The sequence below is a fragment of the Phyllostomus hastatus genome, unplaced genomic scaffold, assembly GCF_019186645.2.
Source record: "Phyllostomus hastatus isolate PE091 unplaced genomic scaffold, TTU_PhHast_1.1 phas_contig_159, whole genome shotgun sequence".
In the NCBI taxonomy this organism is placed as follows: Eukaryota; Metazoa; Chordata; class Mammalia; order Chiroptera; family Phyllostomidae; genus Phyllostomus; species Phyllostomus hastatus.
This window is the reverse complement of record NW_025333640.1, coordinates 6,423,027-6,446,322: the sequence shown is the minus strand read 5'-3', so window position 1 is coordinate 6,446,322 and position 23,296 is coordinate 6,423,027. Positions and strand designations below refer to the sequence as shown.

General features: G+C 44.9%; 1 protein-coding gene across 3 annotated transcripts in view; it reads right to left on the bottom strand.

Moving 5' to 3' along the window:
• Positions 1–23,296, bottom strand: part of EXTL3 (exostosin like glycosyltransferase 3) — a 104,806-nt gene that overhangs the window by 55,004 nt on the left and 26,506 nt on the right. For 2 of the 3 annotated variants that reach the window (XM_045830986.1, XM_045830987.1), the window contains exon 1: positions 4,714–4,925. The exons of the other annotated variant lie outside the window; for it this stretch is intronic. The gene's annotated coding sequence lies outside the window, so the exon portion shown is untranslated. Of the gene's footprint in view, positions 1–4,713; positions 4,926–23,296 lie in introns of those variants that run through there. 3 annotated transcript variants of the gene reach the window in all.

Genomic DNA, 23,296 nt, shown 5'->3' with positions numbered 1-23,296 from the left:
CCCCACCCTACTTAGAAGCCCACCCAAGTGCTTTTCCATATGAATGCCTGGTCTTGGCTCATGCTGCACAACTTCCTAAATCTTATCAAACAAGCCATAGCTAGCCTCCGTGAGCCCCAAGCCCAGCACTAGCAGCAGCCAGCCTAAATTCACAGCTTGGCTTCACCTGGGAATCTCCAACTCCAACACAAGTAGCAGTCATCTCAGATTGCTTTACAGCTCAGGCAGGTGACCCAGGCAAAACACAGGTAGGGGCTGACTTTGCCTGTATTACCTGGGAAACCCCAGGGCCAGCATACCCAGCTACAGACCACTTCAGAGCACCACCACTCTGCCCCTGCACAGCTGATTCTCCACAGAGGGCAGAGGTTAGTGGTCAGTGATCACAGCCAATCCTTGCAGCTGACTGGCCTGGGTAAATCCCTCCCATTGATCTGCCAATAGCAACCAAGGCACAACTACAAGAGGAGGGTGTACTCAGCCCACAAGAAGGGTGTACCTTGATAGGGGAGGTTGTGCCACTGGACCCTACAAGACACCCACTACATTAGGCCACACTACCAAGACACAAAATGAAAGCAGCTCTAGTATATATAGAAACAAACACAAGGAGAATGCCAAAATGAGGAGACAAAGAAACATGGCCCAAATGAAAGAATAGATCAAAACTCCAGAAAAAGAGCTAAATGAAATGGAGATAAGGAGTCTATCAGATGTAAAGTTCAAAACACTGGTCATAAGGATGCTCAAGGAAGTCAGTGAGGACCTCAGCAGCATTAAAAAGATCCAGTCAGAAATGAAGGGTCCACTAATTGAAATAAAGAACAATTTACAGGGAAATAACAGTAGAGTGGATGAAGAATCAAATCAATGATGTGGAACATAAAGAAGCAAAAAACAACCAATCAGAATAAGAAAAAATCTAAAAAAAGTAAAGTATGGGGAAAGTATAAGCAACCTCTGGGACAACATCAAGAAATCCAATATTCACTTCATAGGGGTCCAGAAGAAGAGAAAGAGGAAGGAATTGGAAATCTATTTGAAAAAAAATAGTAAAAAAACCTTCCCTAGTCTGGGGAAAGAAATAGACATGCAAGTTTGGGAAGCACAGAGAGTCCCAAACAAGATGGAGGCAAAGAGGCCCACTCCAAGACACATCATAATTAAAATGCCAAAGTTTAAAAATAAGGAGAGAATCTTGAAAGCAGCAAGAGAAAAGCAGTTAGTTACCTACTAGGGGAGTTCCCATAAGACTGTCAGCTGATTTCTCAAAAGAAGCTTTGCAGACAAGAAGGGATTGGCAAGAAATAGTCAAAGTCAGGAAAACAGGGACCTACGGACAAGATTGCTCAACTCAGTTAAGCTATCATTTAGAATGGAAAGGCATAAAAAGAGCTTCCCAGACAAGAAAAAATTAAAGAACTTCATCATCACCAAACTATCATTATATGAAATATTAATGGGGCTTATTTAAGAAAAATAAGATCAAAACTATGAACAATAAAATGGCAAAAAAAAATCTATCAACAATTGAATCTAAAAAACAAACTAAGCAAACAGGAAGAACAGAGATAGAATCGTGGATACAGAGAGCATTTTGATGGTCTCTGATGCCAGATAGGAGGGACATTGGGGGGAGAATGGGTGAAGAGGCAAAGGAATTAAGAAGTACAAATAGGTAGTTACAGAACAGCCATGGGGATGTAAAGTACAGTATAGGAAATTGAGTAGCCAAAAAACTTATACTCATGACCCATGGACATGAACAATGGTGGGGGGATAGCATGAGGGAGTGGGGCATGCTGGGTGGAGGGGGGCAAAGGGGGAAAATCAGGACATCTTTAATAAAATAATCAATAAAATATAATTTTTTTAATTAATAAAATTTTTAAAAGTTTAGAAGCAATTAAAAAGTAGGGGAAGCATTTGCAACATGACCTTGCTTTAAGAAAAGTAAAGGCAATACAACAGTGGTCAAAGGAAATAAACAGGAGATTAAAAAGCAGAGGCCCGAATGATAAACACCTTTAAATGTCTTCAGATGGATTGTGCTACCATATTGGGAATAGTCAATTTGATGTGCAAGTGCTTAGAGAGTGAACTAACTTCTCTAAGATTCCTGTTTCTCAAGAAGATATGATTTTTATTTTATGCCACGGAGGCACTGGTGCCCGAGGCCACTCCCTCTATATGAGACAAAAAAATGAAGTAAAAGTTTGCTAAGGCATACATAAATCAGCATCATGACTCAGGCACACTGCTTCAACCTTCATGGGTGAATTCATCTTAAGGCTTCAGTTTTGCCATCCTTTATCATTACCTCTGATTCATCAGATCCTGTAACTTCACAATTCCTTCTCCTTCTTAACTCAAATGCTCCTTACCCTTTTTGAACTCATAAATTAAAGGGTTGGATTAGACGGTCCCCAAATCCTTTTAGATTCTAGGACCCCACCAACTTACAACTGCTTTGCACACAGAAAGCACACGCAGATTTGCTTTCTGGGGGGAAATACTGCCAACATATCAACTCAGGGCAGCAAGGTCATTCCTAAGACCTGTTGTTCCACCTCTGAGATTCCAAGCATAGTGCCTTCCTCGAAAGTACCCCTTAGCTTTCCATTTTTTCCCTTCTCAGTGTTTTTTATATTGTATTTTACAGCTCTACTTCAGAAATAGACAAAAGAAGTAATGCTAGGAAGGATAAGTCAAGGCTGGGAAAACCCAGGGTACAAAACATTTTTGGAATCTGGAATATCTGAATAGATAAAAGTCATCGAGAGAGGCAAAGTTCGGCACTTAGATCCCCACACTGCTTACGTGGAAATGATTGAGTTTAACAGCAGCATGCACACACACAGAGTTGTGTTTTTAGTGGACTAGGGTTTCAGTGAGTGAAGAATAAATGACTGAATAGTACAGAAACTATGACCTTATTTTTTTAACATAGTTTCAAAAATGAAGGAGTTAAGGTTACTGTCTCCTCTGTACTCTTAGTGGGACTGCACATACTGAATACTGTATGCTGTGCTCAGGGGCATAATAAAGTGAATGGAGGGCAGAGGACTAACAAGTTGATGAAGGGGATCTGAAACTGTCAAGTAAGAAACATCTGTAGGAGACAGGAATATTTAGCCTAAAGAACAGAAGGCCTAGGAAAAGGAGGGTTAGCTCAATGACTACAAAGGCCCTACAAGTGAAGTAAATGAGTAAAGCCTGCAGAGACTTCAGCAAAATGGAAAGCATCAACCATATCTCCATGATTCCAATTCTCTTCCAGAAAGCATTTAAGCTCGTTTCCCCACAAACTTATGAGTACTTTGAGGATTCCTCATGCTCCCCACAGGATAAGATATTTTTAACACAGCAAATAAGAGTTTAAGAAGATGGCTCTTCCTTCATTATAAAATATTTAAAAGTTCCCCTGCTAAGTAAGTTGTTGAGAATGCTTAGCTTCACTCAAGACTATCAAGGCCCCACAGGTTACTATCCCAGGCACTCTGACTGTTGAGACTAATTGACTAACTAAAAACCTAATTGTTGAGCAAAACATGGGAAAGTGCAGTCTGCATGACTGTAAACACACAAAGGCTTTTTAAAAACAAAAGAACGCATGGCGAGCCCAGCCTTCAAAATGAAGCTACTAAATTGGAAGAATAAGACAAAGTCAGAAGAAATGCTAAAAACGCCTCTTAAATCATATGTGGGGGAAGAAATGGACATGTGCTATTCTGTGTTTCCTCCCCCTCCGGAGTCCAAAGAAGAGGACCTGCTGAAGCGCTTAGAATTTTTGGAAAGGAAAGAAGATAAAGTCCATGTTAGGGTAAGAAATCTACCCAATTCAAGTCCTGGGATCGCCACAGATATCTAAAAAGGAACTGAACCACTGAATGTGGAGAAGAGATTAACACCCTAGCTGCAGTCTGGCAGCCCTGCCTATCTCCAAAGGGCTCCGGATTTGTACTATCTCCCGCGGCGTGGGTCCGGTCTCGCCTAGGATTTCGGTACCATAGACGTACCCTCAGAAGCCCCTCTCCTGCCCTAGCAGCGCTAGGCCGATCGCCACAGAGCCTGGGCCTGGGCACCAGATCCCCAGATGCACAAAACAGCGGCACCTGGACCCTTGGACAGGAAGTGGCTATTCTGACTGAGGGTTCATCATGAAAGGAGGTGAGCCCGGCAAAACGAGCCAAAGGAAGAGCAGCTGCAGGCGACTGTGTCTGAAAGCAGTGCAAAGCAGATGTGGGAGTGTGTGCACAGGGAAAGTAGGGGGGGGGCTGTGGGGGAAGCCGCTTCATCGACAGCAGATGCTTTACACAAGCCGATGGACAAATACAGAGCGGGAGTGAGGGTAAAGGAAGGGTGTAGGGCTTTAAGGCGCAGAAGAGGCAGCACAGCAGAAGCCGAGCTTTCAGAAAAAGGAGTGGAAGTGGGTGCGACGCAACAGAACCGGGGCTGTAGGGGGCGTGTGGGGGTGGGGAGTTCGTATTTAAAGCCCCACAGACACCCGATAACCCTTCTCGTCTGTGGCTAAGGCCCTAGAGGTCCCCTCCCTGGGTGCCCAGGACGTCTAGGAAGGCCTACTTCAAGGCTGCATGCCTCCGCCGCGGCGGGCAGGAGCCTCCCGCGGGCTCCAGCAGCCCCAGTACTGCCAGACCCGGTCCGCCTGCCCGCCCGGTGCCCTGAGCTGGGGGCCAGCCATGAGATCCTTACCGCGAGCCCCTTCCGAGCCTCCGCCCCCGGCTTCTCTGGGCTCCAGCCACCGCTGCCGCCAGGAGTCCTACCGGCTTTCAGTTCAGGAACAAGCCGCTGCCACCGCCGGCTGTGCGAAACTCGGGCTCCCAAAAGCCGCTCCAGTCGCCTGCCGCCCGCCTTCCAGGCCGCGCCGGATCCCCCGCTCCCCCTGCCGGCGGCCAGCCATTTCCGACAAGTGACTGCGGAACTTGCCGAAGCGCGCGGGCCGGAAATGGCCGAACCCGGGCTCGGGAGCCGAGGAGCGGGGCGCGCGTTCGAGACTTTCCGGACGGCGCCCGAAGGACCGGCGAGGCCTGGACTCCGACGCGGGTCTGGCCCGGCCGGCCCGGGAGCAGCGGCAGCGCCAGGGATTGTGGGAAACACGGCGGAAAGCGGGGGCACTAGCGGGTGAGCCTGGGAAAGGCAGCGAGGGGCAGGGGCCGCAGAGTCCTCCCAACGCACCTCGCCCTTTCTGAAAACCCTCTCCAGGGAATACAGAGAGAAAGCCCCCGGCTATTCTGGAACAGGTTCCCACTCCAGAGCCTCCGCTGCTGGGAGCCAGCCTGTGAAAATCAAGTCTAAAAATAAACCCATTCCCATGGAAAAGGGCTTCCTAAATGAGCTGACTGGTCTCCAGCAATGGTCTGGAGTTTTGCAACACTTTGAATACTTAACAAAAAAAAAAAAGAAAAAAAAAACTGCTCGGTGTGAATGCTTAGGGAAATATCCCAGGGCTTTGCAAAAACAAGAGTTTAATCCAGACGCGTAGCAATAATCAACCAAAACTGGGAGGAAGAAGGAATACCATTTGAAATTCTTAGAGCCAACCCCTGTGAACCAAAAAATGCACATATTCTACAGTTCTCAGAGACATGTGGCTGTCTACTTCCACACTTGTAAAGCCAGGAGAAGACTTTTTGGGTAACTGAACGAATGGGGATGGGTGAAGGAACACGACCTATCCTAAAGACACACCTGGTCATTATTGTTAATTCGGAAATGAGTTAAAACCATTATTTAAAATCTATAACTGCAATATAATCTAAGATCAACTTTGCTTCAATGTGTTGTTTTTTACCTGTTTTTAATCCCCAAAAGGCAGGGCTTCTGCTGGAGGGTTTTGTAACCAGGGAACTCAAACCACACCAGGACCTGGAGAAACTGGGGAGGGCCCAGGCCACCAGCTGGCTCCTATCCCTAGGTATGGGCGGTCTGGTGCTTCAGACACAGTGCACCCATGAGCCTGGCTCCACAGCTGCCAGTTTCCATCTACACGCTGTTCTTAGTGGATCCCAGGCCCATGCTCTAGCTAAAAGGCCGGCAAAATACTGAAGATTGCTTAGTTTCCCACAGGGGACAGTTTGGACAATGGATTCCGTTTGCAAAACAAAACTTTAGAAAACCTACTAACCTGTTTTCCAGAGCACCCTCTCTACCTCTCCACCCCCATCAGCCCCTCCTCTTTCTGATCCTCCTTTTGCTTTTTTCCTGACATGTCCCCTCTCCTAATTTCTTTCCCCTCCTCCTCATTCTCTTCTCTCCTTTCCCCTTTATTTCTATGATGTAACTTAAACAAAGTCCTACCGTCACCACATATGTACAAAACGACCCCTGTCTAACCTTTACAAATTTTGTTGAGGAACATTAGAGAGAGGGAAGCACATTTTAAAAATCAAAAGCATTCCGAGAAATGAAAATGGGGAAAACTGTTACCAGTATCATGAATGGCCTAAGTTGTCCTTTTGTCTGAATGTCTGTCTCTCTCTACAGTTCATCTTCTTGGCTCTCCTCCAGAGATCTGTGCAGCAGACAGAAATTTAACAGTGTGGGAGGAGATGCAACAGAAGCCCAGAAGCCACAGGGAGAATGACCAGGTGTTGGATCATCTCCACCCTGTGCAAGAGAGGGCCTGCAGACAGCAGCTGCTCCCTAGAGCACCCAGCCTAAGTCTTCTTGTATTTCCGAGTGACTTAACACAGTGCTGCCCCTTATGTCAATTTATCTGATTCTTTTTTTTTTAAGATTTTGTTTGTTTTTAGAGAATGGAAGGGAGGGAGAAAGCAAGGGAGAGAAACATCAATGTGTGGTTGCCTCTCCTGCACCCCGCACTGGGGACCCGCCTGCAACCCAGGCATGTTCTCTAAACTGGGACTCGAACTGGCGACCCTTTGGTTCTCGGTCGGCACTCAATCCACTGAGCCACTCCAGCCAGGGCAACCTATTTGATTCTAATGATAGTCAAACTTTAGAAAGAAAAAGGACACCCAACTGAAATTGGATGTATCCTTAACTTCACAGGAGCCCTGGTTGCTGTTGACCTCCTCCTTTGTGCCTGTCCTCTCCTGCTTCTCCTTCCTCTCAAACAGCTCTAGCTCAAACAGTTCATATTTCTAACCAGACGTGACTTGGTCTACCTTCTTTTTCCTCTCCACACTCTCTTCCTTGCCAACTTCAATTAGCTTCTTTGTACCATCATCATCACCTCTAAGCAGATCCCTCATTGCTGTACTCCAGTCCCTGTTCTTCAACTGCACTCCAGACATCATTCCATCATCATCCTATTAATACATATTTTATGAATACTTAGTTGCCAGACAATAAGCAAAACCCTTTATAGGCATTGCCCCACTTTAATCCTTTCAGCAAGGTATCAGCTTATAGATGGGGAACTGAGACCTAACGAAGCTAAATAAATCAGGTGCCCAAGATCACAGAGCAAGGTGTAAAGTACAGATGGAACTCCAAGCCTTCCTAACTCCAAGGGCAATAGTCTTGACCAGAAAAATCTGGTTGTCTCACCAGGACCTTACTGTATCCCACACTGAACTCATCTTTATCCCTTCTCCGTCTGCTCCCTCAAGTGCCCTGATTTCTAGTAGTGTTGCCATTGTCCTTCCTCACACAGAAACTCACAACCTAGCGTCATCTCCTACTTCTCTCTTTACCCCCACATTAAATCTGTTTCTAACACTTAGAAAGCCTTTACTTGGAAGGGTTCTACCATCCCTCCTCTGCAGTTCCAAACTGCTTCCCTAGCTCTAGTCCTCATTACTCCCCTCCTGAACTGTTGCCTTAATATTGCAATTTCTGGCTCACAAACTACAATCACATTTACAATAGCTCTTCTCAGGAAAGCAAGCCAAGGCAAATACACGATGAAGCTAGTCTTCACCGGTCTCTCCATACTGACCTGTTACAACACTTACCGTCTCTACTTTACATTTTGCAACTTCATCAAAATAGTCTTGCACTGTTTTTGAACAGTCATATATGTAGACACGTATCTGCTTCAAGGAAGCAGAAAAGAGTAGACACTGGCATACCTTTGGCACCAAACAGCTGGAGCCTATGGGGGCTCCTCTCCAGGAACAGTCAAAGGAACTCAGCAGTACGCAGTCTCTTTCTTTTAGTTACAGCTTTTAAATTCCCCCAAAAAAGACATGATTGGCCTGGCTTTGGTCCCTTGTCCATCCCTCATACAATGAGTTTTGGCTAAACAGCAGGTCGACCTTTTCTGAACATGGCAGTTGGAACCTCTCCTGTACTCAGGGCTTGTTCCCAGAAGAAGGCAGCGGCATACGCCATGCATCTGTTTGTTCATTCTTTCCATCAACAAACAGTTGAGCACCTATCAAAATATGTCAGGGTTCTTTCAGGTATGCAAAATGTCCAGAATAATACCCTGCCCTCATATCACGAAAGTCACAACATAAAATGATAAAAAATCACCAGATAAAAAGCATAACAATCAAAACTCATCCATAAAAGACCATCAGTTTAGTTACATGTGATGAAAGGTAATTCACCACATCCTACACGAGCCTGAGCTGGTAAAAGTAATTAGTAGGAATGCATACATGTTCAACAGCAAGTTCACAGCAGCACCATTGGGAACAGACAAACACAGAAACTGCCCCATGTCTATCAGCAGTAGACAGGATCAAGAAGAGTGTATTCACACAGCGGGATACAGCAATGAAAATGAATGTTCCACAAATATATACAATACTGATGAATCTTACAAATAATGTGAAGCAAAAGAAGCCAGACCCAAAAAAGTATATAGGTTATGATTCCATTAATATAAAACATAAAAACAGGCAAAACTAATTGACCCTTAAGAGTGGTAACTTGAGGGGAGCAAAAGGAGCCCTGTGGGGGCCAGTGCTTCTGTATCTTGAGCTGGGTGCTGGTTACACAGGTGTGTTCAGTTTGTCAAAATTCACCAAGCTATACACTTACCATATATGTCCTTTCATATATATATATATATATATATATATATATATATATATATGATCCTTCAATAAAAAGATTTTTAAAAATAAGTAATTAATGACCAAAGCAAAGAGCTTTTAATCACCCTTAAACATTGTCCTTAATCATTGTCCCATGATTAACCTAGAGTTGCCAATTATTGCCATGCCCACCCCCACCATTACACCTCCTAGTTAAAGACCCTAAGCCACCGGGGGTCTTTGGAAAGAGCCTCCATTCTTACCGCATGGCCTCACCCCCTCCAGCCCCAGCTGACTGGACTTTCTCTCACTGGGACCCTTGGGAGCAGGACACTGTGCAGCTGAGTCAGGTGATAGAGAGGGGTTCATCTAATAAGTTGCAGAGAATTTCTGGACATACGCACAATGATAATAAGCCAAGAAAACCGGTCTCCAGGAAGCAGAGCCAACACACAGAAAGAAGCAAACGAAGCTGTGGGAGATGGAGGAGAGGCCTCAAAGGCCGCTGCCCTTCCAGTTCCTGAACACGTGTTCCAGCTGCCACGGGGGGCGGGGGGGGCGGGTTCACAAGATCGCTCATGCAACCTTACAATTATGAACACGTACATAAATAATTGTTTTTAAAACCTTACATATTTATGCTAGTATGAATAGGTTTCTGTTTGTGGCATGCATTATTTCATTTAGTCCTTCTAATCACCCTACACAGCAATGACTCCCATTTCACACACTCCCATTTCACCTTGGTTCCAGGTTTCACTGAACCAAGGCCCAGAGCAGTAACAAGTAACTTGCCAAAATCACAGACCTGAGAAGTGATGGTGTCAGGATTTGGGCACAAGCAGTCTGACTGTACAGCCTGAAATTTCAACAACTATACTACACTGCAAAGCAAGAGAAATGCTGAGTGGCCATGTGAATTATATGTTACATCCATGGACACATGGATGCATGGATTTGGCACCTGATTTTGTTTGAAATGAGATCAAATATAGAAAAGGTTAAAAGATTGCCTCAATAAGTTGGTAAGCATTTCTTTCTTTCATAAGTTTGAGTTAGAGATGTTAAAGAAATATAAAATGCATGTAGTGTGACAAAATATATTAAAGAAGACTGTTCTTATACCAGGAAATTGTTCACTTTATAGATTTAAGCAAAACCCTCTCTTAGGGGGTCCCCACTGATTGTCATTTCTTCCTGAAGTGGGACTATCCAGGAGAAGGGATTTCAGTCCTTTGGAAGCAGAAACTGATGACAAAAGTTACTTCGGGTCCTAAGAAGGGAGGTGCCAGTGGTCACTTTCCATGGTGACAGCTACCAGACCCACAGTCCACTCAGCCTGTCTTTCTACATCAATCACAGCCAAGCCATTGGTGACCCCCAGCAACCTTCAGAAAGTATGATTCAGGAATTATCAGCGAGTTCAAGTCAGATGAGAACTTGTCTATCTGTAATGCTTTGATGTTAAAACAAAAGTGCTGACAGCCACTCAGCTAAATTTTTTCTATATATAAATGACTGAGCAGTTTTGTGGTTTATAATTAGAACAACGCATGACAATTTGTAGATTAGAGTTCCAAGGTTACTCTTCTCTTTGGTCCATCAATACCAAAAAGACAGAAGGTCATCTTCCAAGGCCCCACAGATAGCACTTCCTAGCCTGCCAAGAGGCTCATCCTGAAAGTCCTGGCTTTCATGTTACCCTCTAAAGGAAAGAGGCTGGGGCTTCTAAGGGGTGGATATATATAGTAATGGGAAAAAATACAATAAAAAATAAAAGAGGCTGTGTTTTAGCTGGCAAAAGAACATACAGTTTGGGTGGTATGCACATAATTTGTAGTAAGAAGACTGAGTGAGCCCTGGCTGGTATGGCTCAATTAGTTGGAACTCAAGTCCTATAAACTGAAAGGTTATGGGTTTGATTCCCAATCAGGGCTCATATCTAGGTTGTGGGTTTGATTCCTGATCAAGGTGCATATAAGAGGCAACCAATCGATGTTTCTCTCTCACATCCATGTTCTCTCCCTCTCTCTGTCCCTCCCTACCCTTCTCTCTCAAATCAATAAGCATGTCCTTGGGTGAGGATTTAAAAAAAAAACACTGAGTTAACATCAGCTCCAAAGCACATATTATTATCAAAAACAGATTTGTTAACTCATCGCTTCATGTCATAGTACTAACTACCTTGCATGTGGCTGTGGAAAAAATTTTTGTACTAGTTTCCACATTGGAAGCTTAGCCTGACTCAAACCTGTTATCTACATAAGACACCTAATTGGTAATGACCAATTAAGATTCTAAAAATCAGCTGTTGTCCCTAAAATGTAATGTATCTGTCTCTAAGGCCCCTTCTTCCTCCTAGAGCCGTCTCCCCCATGAGTTTCTATTCTCCACCCACCACGTCAGCACAGCTTTGCAGAGGCAGTCATATTTGATGATCGGTAGTTATTAAAATGTTACCAAAATTTCCTAAACTTGCTCCTGGAAGTTCCAAATAAAGGCTCAAAGGTCCCCAGAGACAAACATAGAGGCACCTAACATTCACCTACATTATGCCGGTGAGGAGCGAAAATGTGTTCGATTCAACAAAAGATGGCACAACGTGGGCTGTCAGTCTGTTTGAAGAACTCAGCATAACGAGAGCTGTAACTAGGGAAAAGAAGAAAATGTATGCAGAATGTTGATGGCTGAGTTCTGAGGCCATGGTTATAGGCAGCTCCCCGACTCCAGGACGGCCCCTGCACCAGAAATCAAAATGTCTCGTGTAAAGAAGGCATGCAACTGAGAACTGGCTAGATGTTGTAGCACTGCTTAAAGAACGTCAATTAACTTCTTAGACAATTAAGCTGTAAAATCAAAACTGAAAGTAATCATAATTCCAAAAGTAATCATGCTAAAATTTCTCTCTCTGTATAAATATAAATATCTCCCTTCGATCACTCGCGCTGGAAGGAGCCAGCTGCCATGCCACGAGCCACACTCCAGAGGCCCATGTGGTGGGGAACTGGGTCTTCTTGCCAACAACCACAGGGGTGAGAGTGGAGACAGATCCTCAAGCTCTAGAGCAGCCCACAGAGGCCCACAGCCTCACAAAGACCCTGAGCCGGAGCCACCCAGCTAAGCCACCCCTGAATTCCTGACCTATAGGCATCGGGAGATAACCAAGGGTTGTGTTTGAATGACTAAGTGTAAGGTATTTGTTATGGAACAAGAAATAACTAACGCAACTCTCTATCCTTTTTCAGTTGCAGACGCACAGCTCTCTAACCCGGGTGCCTGTATCCCTGCTTAGGTTGGGAGGGGGGATTAGCAAGAGCCGTGACCTCCAGTTCCCTGGCTTTATGGGCACTGATTTTGTCCTTCTCCTTGCTTTTTCTTCTTTCTTCACGTTGACTAGAATACTCAGAAAACTGAATAATCCATCTCTAGCAAAGGAGTCCATTCTACACAGTAGTTGACTTAAAGGAATCATTCTATGTAAATATGGTATTTTATGATATTTTAGAAATCTGGTAAATTTCCATTGACAGAATCCCTCCCCTTAGCTGTCACATCTTCACCAGAACCACCCCTACCTCAGTAGAGGAGCACATCTCATGTACATTGAGAAAACAAATGCCACAGACACGATCTCTTCAATTCCCTCTTCCTACCTTTACACCTATTTATAAGTACTGGGGCGAATAATTATTATTTTAGTGGCAGATGCCAGAGCTCCTCTTAGGGATAGAAAATGCCTTATTGAGGAAACTACCTTGATATGACAGTTGAAGTATAGAAGAAAGTTTGACTTACAATAAAACTGTGAAACAAAGAAATAGCTAAACACTTCACATTAAAAAAAAAGAGAGAGACCAAGAATATGAGCACTGAAAGACAGCAGAGAGGAGAGGAAATGGGAGGGGGTGGTCAAGAGAGATGCGGCTCAAATAACAGCGTGGGAGGTTAGAGCTCGAGGACAGAGTCCCAGCGATGGGGGAGCTGCAAGCATGTTTGAAACAGAAATATCTGTCACTGGACTTAACGTTGTTTGTGTTGCTAAGGATCAGAAAACCCCTAAGCCTTCAGTGATATCCGACACATGCATGAATGCCTAACGTGAGTGGTCTGGGGTAAAATCAAGAGGGAAAGTTGGGGGAGGAGGCAGGTCTGGGTTTTACAGCTGGGTCAGCATGGAACCAAGGAATAAGAATTGAGTTACAACGGAGAGGAAGAATTTAGGGGAAGCAGATATTCAAAAACCAAAGACACCATAAGATGAGCTTCCAGGAATTAACAAAAATCTTGGCATTGAAATTCCCAAACTGATGTGAAAGGGAGACTTAAGCCCATTTCACTTACAGCTCAAAAGACACTACATTAGCTGACACCTGGGTCCAGATTCATGGATCCTTCTCTCCCGAGTTCTGGCCTTTGACAAAGGAATGTTCTAAACAAGGCACTCTTTTTTTTTTAAATGTGATCTAATATCCATCCTTTAGATCCCACTCCATCAATTATTCTCTTTGATATGGAGAGGCAGTGTGAGTCATACCCTCCTCACTGCAAGGGTCCCCCCCCAGCCCCCGCACTGCTTATCCACAGGCTCAGACCAAACCACAGCCCCCTAACAATCCCAGCTTTGAGCTCAGGAGGACTCAAGAGTCCTGGTTCTATTATTTATTCGTGGTGTAGCCTTGGACACATTACTTAACTATTCTATACTCTCTTGGCTATAATTTCCTCATCAGAAAATGGGGATAATAATAGTACCAACATCACAGGAGCATTGCAAGGATCATTCTAGATAGTGAGTGTAAACTGTTAGCCCAGTGCCTGGCAAATAGTAAGCCCTTGTTAATGTTAACTGCTACCATCTTCATTCACTAAAATTCTTTTTTTCATAATTATTTTTATTGATTTTAGAGAGAGGGAGGGGGAGAAACATCAATTTGTTGTTCTACTTATTTATGCATTCATTGGTTGATTCTTGTATGTGTCCTGACCAGAGATATGCAACCTTGGCATATCGGGACTATGCTCTAACCAACTGAGCTACCCGGCCAGGGTTAAAATTCATGAGAGAATAATCTCTATTCTATGTCTACTTCCTTTCCCACCATTCACTCGTTAATCCCCAGAAGGTTGGCTCTTGCCAATCCAGGGAAATTGCTGTCATTAAAGTAACCTCATTCATTATTCCCAGGGAATGTTTACAGGCCTCCTTCTGGAACTCTGATGCAGTGCTTGGTAGTTCTAGTCGCTCGCCTTGAAATGGTCCAACCTTGGCTTCCCATGACACTGCTTTCTCACCACTCTTTCTCCTTTTTTCACAAACTCTCCTCTCTCCATCGTCCTTTCAGTGTTACAGTGTGCCCGGGATTCTGCCCTAGCCACTTCTGTTCTCATTAGGCACTCGTGGGTAAACATATGCACGCCTTCAGCAGCCCAGTCTTGAACTTGAACTCAGCCGTTTCCTCTGAACTCTGGAGCCACACTGCCCACTGGATATCTTGTCCTGGGTGTTTCACACACCCAGCCAACCAAACCAAATTCACAGAGCCTGTTAACAAAATCATTATTTTCTCTACTTTCCCCAAGTCCTTCCTTCCCCTGGAAATCATTTGCATCATTAACGAACGTCAGCTGTTATCCTTCCTGTCGCCCTTGCTCGCAGTGTCCAAGTGGCTATCGGACGATGCTGCCTCTGGGACCCTCCGGCTCCCTCCCAGTCCTGCTCTGGCCCCCATGACTCCACTGGGACTCACAGCGGGCTTTAGAGTCACGTGGGTCTGGATTCGAACAGTAACTGTGCAACACGCTTACTGTGACTGTTCTTGGCCAAATTCCTTAACCTCTCTGACCTCAGGTTTTGGGGATCATTAAATGAGAGATCAAGTGCAAAATGGAAGGCACACAGCAGGAATTCGGCACACACTGCCCCGCGCCCCGCCCTTCAGGTCTGCATTGCCCTGTGTGACCCGACGGTCGCCGGGCAGGGCTCTCCGGCCCTTTCACCTCCAAGTTGCTCTAGACTTAATTTTTCTAGGAAAACAAAATGTGGTTCTATCATCTCTTTGCTGTAAAATCTTCAACATTTTCCTTTTATCTATGGAACAAAGTTCAAATTCCTTAACATGGTAAGTTCCGACAGCCTTTCTGGTCCCATCTGCCCCAGCCTAGTTACTCCAAAAAAGTGGCCATTCCCCAGCCCCTTCATGAACTTACTGGCTTGCATCTCACACATGCTGATCCCTCTGGTTGTAATTCCCTCCCCACACCCAAGTTCTTTTGTCCAACTGGCAAGCTTTTTCATCCCCCTAAAGCCCCAATTCAAAAGCTGTCACTTCTATGGCAACAAAAGCTCAGGCAGCAAAAGCAAAGACAAGCTAAAAAGCCTCTGTGTGGCAGAGAAAACAGTTGATAAAATGAAAAGGATTTTTTCCTACAGATTAGGAAAAAATATTTACAAACCATATATATCTGATAGGGATTAATATCCAAAGTATATAAAGAACTACATCTCAGTGTCAAAAAACAAACAATCCAATTTAAAAAATAGGGAAACACCTACATAGACATTACTAACCATCAGGGAAATGCACCCAAAACCACCCGTGACACGCCAGCTCACACTTGTTAGGGGGGCTGTTATCAAAAAGGCACGAGATGACATAGAGCACTGAGGATGTGGAGGAAAGGGAGCCCCTGGAGGCTGTCAGCGGGACTGCAAACCGGTGCGGCCTCTGTGCAAAACAGTCTGCAGGTTCGGTGCCTCAGAAAAATGAAAACAGAACTACCATAAACTAGTCATCTATCGATGGATAAATAGGTAAAGAAATGGTAGTATTATATATATGTAAATATAGACAATAGAACATTTATTATTCAGTCTTAAAAAAGAATACTCTGCCATTTGTGGCAACAGGGATGAACCTGAAGGACATTATACTAAGTGAATTAAGCCAGATAAAAAAAAAAATTTTTAATGTATGATGTCACTAATATGTGAAATCTAGAAAAGTCAAATACACAGGAGCAGAGCGTGGAACGGTGGTTGCCAGGGGCGTGGAGGAGGGGGTGGGAGACACTGGCCAAAGGGGACACAGGTGCAGTTGTGTGGGGTGAGTAGTCGAGAGCTCTGACAACATGATGACAACAGGTAATAATACTGGATTTAATACTGGAAATTTGCTAAGAGGCTGGATTTCAGGTGCTCTCACCATAGGAAAAAAAAGAAAAAAGGGTAACTATTTTGGGTTGAGGAAATGGATATGTTAATTAGCCTGATTGCAGCAATCGTTCCGGCATGTATATGCATATTAAATCATGTACACCTCAGGTATAGATACAGTTTTCGTTTTTCAAAATTTTATTTAATTTTATGCTATTACTTAAAGGGTGATACTTAACTGGTTTGGATTTTTAAAAAAGCTATTCTATACACACACAAAAAGGGAGAGGGGAAGAGAACAATGTAATTAATGTGGATGTGGCAAGATGTTAAAAATTGGTGAATATAGGGAAGAATCATTTGAAAATCACAAAATAAGTTGCAAAACTATAGAATTCTGGCTTTATGTAAGTTTAAAATTATTTCAAAAGGAAAAGAATGTATGAGGCAATGTAACCACGAGGTAACAAACAAACCCAAGTTGAGGAATTTTACCAAACTGGCCTATACTCTAAAAATGTCAAAGTCATGAAAAAAACATTAGGAGGGAGGGAAGGACGGTGGGAGGGACAGGCTGAGGGAATGTCCAAGATCAAAGGAGACTAAAGAAACATGACAACTGGGAGAATTTGAGATCTTGCTTCCTGGCAATTGTCACTTTTGGCTCAAATAACAGAGAGGCAGGAAGGAAAGAAGGAAGAGAGGGAGGGAAGGAAGGAGGGGGGAGGAAGGGAAGGAGAAAAAGAAAAGGAACATGACAACTAAATGCAGTGTGTGGCCCTGGGTTGGATGTTAGATTTCTACGGGGGGTCAGGGGGAGGATCTGTTCTAAAATACATCACTGAAACAAGTGGTGACATTCGGAAATGGACTCTTTATTACTGAAGAGCATTATAGCAATATTAAATGTTCTGAATTTAAAAACTGCACTAGGCTATATGTAAGAGAATGTCCTCACTATTAAGAAATACATCCTGAGGTATTTAGGGGCAAAGAGTTATGATGTGTGCAACTTTAAAATGTTTCAGCAAAATTAACAACAATAATAATGTGTATCTAGAGAGATAAAGAATATAGCAAAATACTGACAATCTGAGTTAGTTTACCATTCTTGCAATTTTTCTGTAAGTTTGAAATTTTTCAAAATAAAATGTTTCTTAAAAATCTTTTACTTACGCCCTGGCTGGCATAGCTCAGTGGATTGAGTGCAGGCTGTGAACCAAAGTGTTGCCAGTTCGATTCCCAGTCAGGGCACATGCCTGGGATGTAAACCAGGTCCCCAGTGGGGGCCACGTGAGAGGCAACCGCACATTGATACTTCTCTCACTCTATTTCTCCCTCCCTTCCCCTCTCTAAAAATAAATAAATTAAAAAATATATCTTTTACTTATGTGAAACCTTTCTCACTCTCCCAAATAGAATTAATGTTGCCTTCTCTAAGCTGCTGTGTTTTAAATTTTACCCTCAAATGCTCATATTGGGTTGTAATTATTTTTTTTAAGATTTTGTTTATTTATTTTTAGAGAGGGGAAGGGAGGGAGAAAGAGAGAGAAACATCATTGTGTGGTTGCCTCTCATGTGGCCCCCACTGGGGACCTGGCCTGCAACCCAGGCATGTGCCCTGACTGGGAATTGAACCTGCGATGCTTTAGTTTGCAGCCCAAGCTCAATCCACTGAGCTACACCAGCCAGGGCAGGTTGTAATTATTTGTTTAAGTGTTTGTCTTATTCTATCAGGTTGAGAGCTTCTTCAGGCAGGAACCTGAATTGCCTTTTGGGATTTAAAAATGGGAGGGGTATTCTAATTCAGGGCAACTTAATGTTGCTGGCATGGTTCAATATGGCTGGAACACTTTGCTGCTCTAATTCGAGCTCACAGCCAAACAGGGCTGGACATCTTGAAATGAGAACCAGAACAGAAATGAACCTGTGATTTGGAACATGGTGTAGTGCTGGAGTTTATTTAAGCCACATACCATCCTGTCCCTTTATGGAACCTTCTTCAGGCAAAGCTGAAAACCCACCACTGGCCTCAGGCAGATACAGGAAGGTGTTACGTTGAAGAGAGTGAGCTGTCATGCAAGTTGGAACCAAATAGCTCCTAACGTCTGGAATTCAACCCCCTGACATCTATCTCATCACTTCCAACACACGTATCACAGGAGGGTGGTACCATCCTCCATTGGCCAGAGGTCTGATTATAAAAACCCACGGGTTAAGAGATCAAACAGTTGGACAACATAGAAGAAACGATGCGCTTCTTGCCCTGATAAAAAATATAGAAAGTGTTCTCGCTCCACAGCTTTGAAATAGCTTCTATCCTTCTCTCTGCCACTTCTCTTCCTCTCTCCTCCTCAAGGAAGAAAAAAATTACTTATAGAATTGATGAGAGGATGCACACGGTCATTATACACTCAGTGCCCCGGCTGCTTGTGAATTTCTCTTTCGGAGATGTCTGTACAACTGGCCACGTGTTTTCTTCTCTCCTTCGTGCAGTAATGGATAAGACAGTTTCCAGTGACTGCATCTGTGTCCAGGGGGAGAAAGTTTAATTCATGGAGAAAGAAATGCATGGAAGCCTATTTGGGCCTCAGGTCCAAGCTACATTCTCCAGTTCAGCTTTAAGCAGCAAGAAAGATGACATATTAATCCTGGACCGTTTCCTCTAACTCTATCATCTGGTGCAGGACTCAGAAAAGACAGGGACAGGAAGGACACCTCAGAATCCCAACAGTGTTTTACTAAGCTCTAGGTCTCGGTGCCTCCTGGGTGCTTGTTCTACAATAGCCCTCCATAAAGTTCTGCTGTGTCAAGCTCACTCAGTGTCTCACACACAGACAAAGAGCTGCTCACGGCCATCATCTTTGTGGTGGGTTTTTTTTTTTAATCATACAAAGTGATTTTTGAAGCTTCTCCACTTTGTCTGAGGGCTCTGAGGCTACAAGGAGGCAGGCTTTGGTGAGCAAAGGAGAGAGAGCTGTGTCTTTGTTCCTTCCATGACTGCTATGCCAGGGAGTGATGTCCCAGGGGAGCTGTCAAACAGCTTGACAGCAATTCTAGCAGGAAGGAGGCAGAAACACAATTTTAGCAATAATGATCAAACATCTCTTTTGAAATTTTCCTTTATCCTTGAAATGCCTTGTGTTGCTGAAAGCCTATTCATTACCGATCATTCATCTGTGGCAAGTCATCTCTTTATGTGCCTGAACACGGAGGTGACAGCTCTGGAGCATCCTGGCGGGGACAAAGGCTGCTGGGCCCCGTGGGGAAGTCCAAAGGTGAAGTAAACGGCAGCTGGAGGAGGCAGGACATAAAAACGCAGAGGGAGAAGCTACAAGAAAATCATCTTACTCCAAGGGGCTTTGGATTTTTGTTGGCTTTTATTTTTTAAGATTTTATTTATTTATTTTAGGGAGAGGGAAAGGGAGGGAGAAAGAGAGGGAGAGAAACATCAGTGTGAGAGAGAAACATCTCCATGTGTGAGAGAAGCAGGGACCAGTTGCTCTGTTGCTTCCTATAGGCCCCCAACTGGGCACCTGGCCCACAGCCTAGCAACACAGATATGTGCCCTGGCCACGAATGGAACTGATGATCTTTTGACCTTTTGACCTTTCAGTTCATGGGAAGACGCCCAACCCACTAAGCCATACCAGTCAGGGTGTGGGCTTTTAAAGTTGACTCTATAGCCCTTTAATATTTCTACTGTGACCACCCCGGTACTCCCTCTCCCTTTGCGCTGTTCCTCTCACCTTGCCTGTGCACTGCCCTCACTAATCATCCCTTTTCTCCGCATGATGTCCCGGTTCTGCGTGTGTCTGCTTCCCCCTTCACCTCAACCTGCACACGCGCCCAAGGGCTTTATACCCACAAAAGCTGCAAACTACCCTCCAGTGACCACTCTCTGGCCTATGCCAGTGTCCCCCAGAGTGTGGCCATGGGCCAGCAGCATCAGCGTTGCGTGGCAGTGCATCTGAAAGGCAATTCTCAGCCCACCCCAGACCCACTGAATCGGAATCTCTGTGGGTGGGGGCCTGATCTCTGTCTCCAGCTGCTCTCCAGCGATTCCGAGGCATGCAGACTGGGGAAGAGCCGCTGGGACCCAGGCCTCGTCCTCCGTCCCTTCAGTGCCGGCTTCCCCAGGCTCGGCCGGGCCTCCTCTTTTCTGGAGCCGGGGCCTCTCTCTGAGCGATCTCAGCCACACAAAGGTGGGTTTGGTGGTTTGGTGGTTTGTTTGTTTAAACATGGGTATGCTGAAGTCGAGAATCGCTCCTTCCCTGGCCTCTTCTCCGAGCCCCCAGAATGTCCAGTTGCTTTCTGGACCTTTCTGCTAAAATACTGCAGTTTTATTAACTCGGTATGTCTAAAATCAACCCACTGTCTCTTCCCACCCCTGCCCTGCATCTGTTTGAACGATCTGGGCTGCAGGGCAGCACTGCCACCCACGCAGCCACCTTCAACCCCTAGCAACCTTCTTCTCCACGCCCACTCGGCCGGGTCTCCAAGTACCAACAGTCCTGCGGCCACCACTGCCCCGGGGTTGGCCCTGTCAACTCTCACCTTTCCTGACCACTTCATCCTTCCTGCTGCCACTTCATCACCCCTTGGTTAAAATCCCTTTCCCAAATCCCCACTGTTTATGTGATAATTCCTGAGCCCCTGAACCTGGACTCAACTCCAAATGTACCCCCTCCCTTCCCCTCCTCCTTGAGCACACAGCTGACAGTCTTTCAGTCATGTTGGCTTCCTCCAGTTCTTGGAACAGTGCGTGCTGTTTCACAACTTCGCATCTTGGCACACGCCGGTGCCTGATTCCAACATGCCCTTCCTTCCACACTCCTTCCCACTTCAGCTGGTCTTCCCAGCAAACTTTGAATTGTCCTTCACAATCTCACTGACATCAGTTCCTCCAAGAAGTTGTCCTTACACTATAGAGTACGTACTGCATCTCTCTCTCCTGTAAGACTGTGATATCTTGCTGGCCGGGGCCTGCCTCATTTGCTTTTGTACAGCCAGCACCAGGAATAGGCCCTGACACCTTGAAGGGCTCACAAAATTCAATCACTCGACCACCATTTACTGAACACGTCTTGTGTGAGAAGCATTGTGGATATAATGAGAAAGCTCTGCCCTCCAAGAGTTTATCGTCTAATCAGAAAACTAACAAGTAGACAGATGATTTTTACAGCATGCTTACTTGTGTGACAAGGATAAGCGTAGGGAATTACATGGAGGGACACCTAATCCAGTTTTGAGCAATCGTATTGTGACTTTGTTAATACAGGCAGAGTCTTTGGATCTGCAAGAAAACATTGTCACCTGTATTTTTAAAGAATATCACAATATCAAATTGTTGTTATTGCCAGTTTTAAAAACGCAGAGGGAGAAGCTACAAGAAAATCATCTTACTCCAAGGGGCTTTGGATTTTTTGTTGGCTTTTATTTTTTAAGATTTTATTTATTTATTTTAGGGAGAGGGAAAGGGAGGGAGAAAGAGAGGGAGAGAAACATCAATGTGAGAGAGAAACATCTCCATGTGTGAGAGAAGCAGGGACCAGTTGCTCTGTTGCTTCCTATAGGCCCCCAACTGGGCACCTGGCCCACAGTAAATCTGCCTCCCTCTACTTGATTCTGAGAAGGAAAAACATGAAAATAACTTTCTCCACATGATTTCCTCCACTATGCAGGTGAGCAGAAGCCCCTCGAAGTTTTTTTAAAAACAGAGCCAAGGAAGCAGTAAGTCCTTTGGCTGCTGACACTAGCAATGAGTGGGTTCAGACACTGTCACACTTCATGAGCTTCTGTAGCCTAACCTTGAGAAGCTCTGTCAGCCAATGCTAAATGCTGAACAGCACAACCGCAATAGCTAGTTGACATGCACCCGTCTCTCCTCCCTCCTCCACGTCACAGCAGTTGAACCTCAGTACAACCTGTGTTTCAATTATTCGGCAGTCTGGTTCTGATCTTCTTCAATACACCACTAAAGGGCGTCGACGTTCTCTGGGATTACGGTTTGCGGCCTTTTTTGCTTTTTGCTGAATTTCAAGATAATGCATCACCACCAACCATCTTAACTGCAAAGGGACTAGACCCCGCAGTTCTCAAGTTTTGAGAAGGCATCAGAATCACCCAGGATGCTTGTAATAATGCAGATTTCTGGGTCCCACGGCTGGAGGCTCTGATTCAGTAGGTTTGTGGGGTGGTGCTGAGATTTCTCTAGTTCTGACCATTCCCCAGGTGATGCTGAGGCTGCTGGACCAGGCTCTACATTTTGAGAACCAGACAATCTTTACCACCGAGAGGGACTAATCTGACCTGCCTGAAGAAAACCAGATCGTAAGGAAAGCTACTTCGACAGCCTCCACCCCCACCGAGCTACTTAAGGGAGGAAAATGTCAGCCAGGTGCATGTAGGGAAAGTTAGCGATATGGCTCCAGCAGCAAACTCATCTGGGAAACCCTGGACTCTGTTTAACCTTCTGTGACTTTGTGACTCTCTGCGGCCCCAGGCTTGGCTGACTACCCAGAGAGCCGAATGCTGTCTAAAGATAAACGTCATGCCCTCAGGAAGGAGGTTAATGAAAGTATGGAGCCTGGATAACTGCCTGATGTTATCTGTTAACTTAGAAAGGCATTGTTTTCTTTCTGGTGGTGTACGTGACTCCCCAGTACATGGTTTTACTTTTAACCCTTCCCCCCTCCCCCCACCCCCAATAAAAAAGAAACCCTGTCCTGGAAGGGTGTGGATTTACTCCCAGAGGCTGCCACTGGGACCAAGTTGCTGCTTTGCCCGTGTGTGTAAGTTTCTCCTACTAAAGCTCTTATGAATTTAATAAGGCTACATGTCAGTTCTTCAGAATAGCTCCTGATTTTAGACTTTTGGGGCTTTCCCCTAACACTATGTAAAAACTGTGTGTTGGAAAAACAGGAGGAACCCAGGTTCTGACACTCTGGATTCTGTTCTCTGAAAAGTAACTGCAGCACAGGAGGACCACACGTCACATACAAACAAACCCCTCCCGCAGCCCCCACTGTCCTGGGGTTCCAGTGGGAAGAAGATCTGAGTGACCGCGACTCCTACCCCACCTCAGTGACTGCTGCGTTAACATCGGTGAGTCTGAGTAAAGAACCCAACCGACATCTGAGGCAGGAGCTGTGGCGCTGTCAGGAAAAGA